Here is a 2,621-nt window from a genome sequence, read left to right on the forward strand (position 1 = left end):
GAAGTTACGGAAAAATCAATTAACGAAACGGAGACGTAACAATAATTTGAGTTCCTAATTCGTATGAAACAATAGACTTAGTATTTTGACATCACAAACATCTAATTTGAACCAGTGCTGCATTCAACATACCATGTAGCATACAAAAATTAATGTTTAATTTTTTTTTAATATTTACTTTTTAAATTAAGAATATAAGTAATGTATAATACTAAAATTTGAATTATAATCTACAGTTTGGTACCAAACTTATTGACATAAATTCATGAAATAGTAGTTCAATAAAACTTTGAATGCGAGTCAACAAACGTGATGACGTGGCCTTTGACCCATTTGAAGAGGGTTAAATCATTGATAGTTACTCAAATTTTGTGTGAGCAAGTTGCATATTTTTTACTGTACTAGTTTTTCTTGTAAATTTTCTACTTGTTACTATTTTTACAAAGTTAAATTGCATAGGCATAAATGTCACATACCATCTATGATCAAATATAGCATAACTTGTAATATTGCTGCTCATACAATTTATTAGTTATAATATTTATGTAGTGCTCATGATTCTTAGAGCTCAGAGATTTAATCTGTATAGTTGATTACCTATAAACATCAATTACATGGATTAGTTTCACATAAGCTAATAATTTATTATATAAAATTACAATTAAATCAATTGCCATGAAAATTATGAACTAATTGAAATTAGTTGTTCTGATTAGTACTGTTCTCAATTATTCCAACAGTCAATTAAATAAAATTATGATTAAATCACTGTCACGTAAATAATCAACTAATTGAAATGAAATTAGAGTTTCTTATTATTACTATTTTTGATAATTCCAAATAACCAAATATTCGAAATATTGCTTTTATGTTAAGTGCAAAGCTACTTACATAATGGGCTGTCTGTGCTCTGTCCTCCAGAATATCAAAACCCGATTTTAGCATTACAAATCTTTTTTTTTTTCACTTCAAATTTGTTCAGCTTTGGATCCAGCATGGTCTCATATTTTAGGATCTCATATTTGATTCACTTTGCCACCAAACTTGTTTGTTTTGTCTATTTTATGGCTACTAAGGCTATCAGTTACTGTCATAACTAATTTTGGACTGTGGACTAGCATCTACATGTGCATCTCTTTGGCTACTTTAGTGTTAAATAAAGTATATATTTACTGTTTTTTACATTCTGTTATCTTTCTAATTTATAACTGCATTTCTGTATTATTTAATATTTTATAAGTAAGTGCAGATCTAGAGGAGGGGTCCTGGGGGGATTGGACTCCCTACCTTCCCTCTCCATTTCTTTCCAGAAATTAAATGAATTAAGAACTGTGTTCTTTGTTATTGTACTAGCAGGCACAGGTACAAAGTGTGCAACTTGTCTCCCAACTCCATTGTTTAAGCCTATTTTTCATTCATTTTTTAGATAAGTCAAATTGAAGAGTTTCACTTTAAATATTAGCAGAAATATTCAATAAGTATTACAAACCATTCAAATGCCTGTTTCTCTACTATCATAAGTAATCTTCACTTTGTATTTTGTAATCTAGGCCAGTGGTTCCCAAACTTTCACAAGTGCTGGAACCCTTTTGCATACATATGTGTACATTACTATCATTCTGTTGTAGAATTATTCTGTGTGGTGCATCATGAATAAGAAAAGATTTATGCAAGACTAAAGAATGAATGATACTTCTGTCAGTGTAATTTTGTTTAAACAGTGTATCTGCCACTGCTGATTTTGTCCCATGGAACCCTTGAGTTTTGCAAAACACAGTTTAGGAATCACTAGTGTTTGCAGTGTAAAACAGCTAGCTTTAACAGTGAATATCGTTTTGCTAGGGGTTAATGGATGATGGAACCTTTTTCTGGTGTACAAAAGTATAATGTAAAAAATCTCATATTAGCATTAAAAATACTTACTTTATATAATTGATTATCATGTTAACACCTGAAAAACAAATAAATGAACCAAACCTGTTGTGCCATGGTGTGTGTGTTTATAAAATCTATACTTTACAGTCAGTTCTTAAAGATAAAAAATGTACAAATTGTAGATATGCACAGCAGATGCAGAGAAAATATATTTCAGGCAGACATAAAGCACACGCAAAATGTGCATGCATATCACATATAACTTACATGCAAGCCATCCAACTACATGCAGAAAAAAATTTCCAAAGTGTGTAATATGTATTCGCTGCAGTCACCTTGAACTGTAGAAACAGTCAGTGCACTAATTGTATATATAAGTATATACAATATACAATTATATATACAATATTATGTATATATAAGTTGCAGATGTGGTGCATATATATATATGTATGTTTGGTGAAGAATACACATACACTTTGCCTCATGGTGGTCTTATTGAAAGAATCCCTTTTCACTCTCATTAAAATATAAAATTTATTGTTCTGTTCTACCTGTAATCCTTCAGGTTATATGGTCTAATCCATTTTATTTTTAATTTATTCAAAATTATAATTTGACTGTACGTTGTTCTTTTTTTTTTTCTGATTGTTATGTAGAATGTTTATGTACTTTTATTTTTAATGATTGTTTGATGTATTCTGAGGCTGAAAATGTTAAAATAATTACACTACTACCCTTTCTTT

The 2,621-nt window shown here is 29.6% G+C and overlaps 1 protein-coding gene across 2 annotated transcripts in view; it reads left to right on the plus strand.

Annotated features, from left to right (window-relative positions):
• LOC106466063 overlaps positions 1-2,621 on the plus strand; it is a 114,348-nt gene that overhangs the window by 60,092 nt on the left and 51,635 nt on the right. The gene's annotated exons all lie outside the window — the stretch shown is intronic.

Source organism: Limulus polyphemus, unplaced genomic scaffold, assembly GCF_000517525.1.
Source record: "Limulus polyphemus unplaced genomic scaffold, Limulus_polyphemus-2.1.2 Scaffold2139, whole genome shotgun sequence".
NCBI lineage: Eukaryota > Metazoa > Arthropoda > Merostomata > Xiphosura > Limulidae > Limulus > Limulus polyphemus.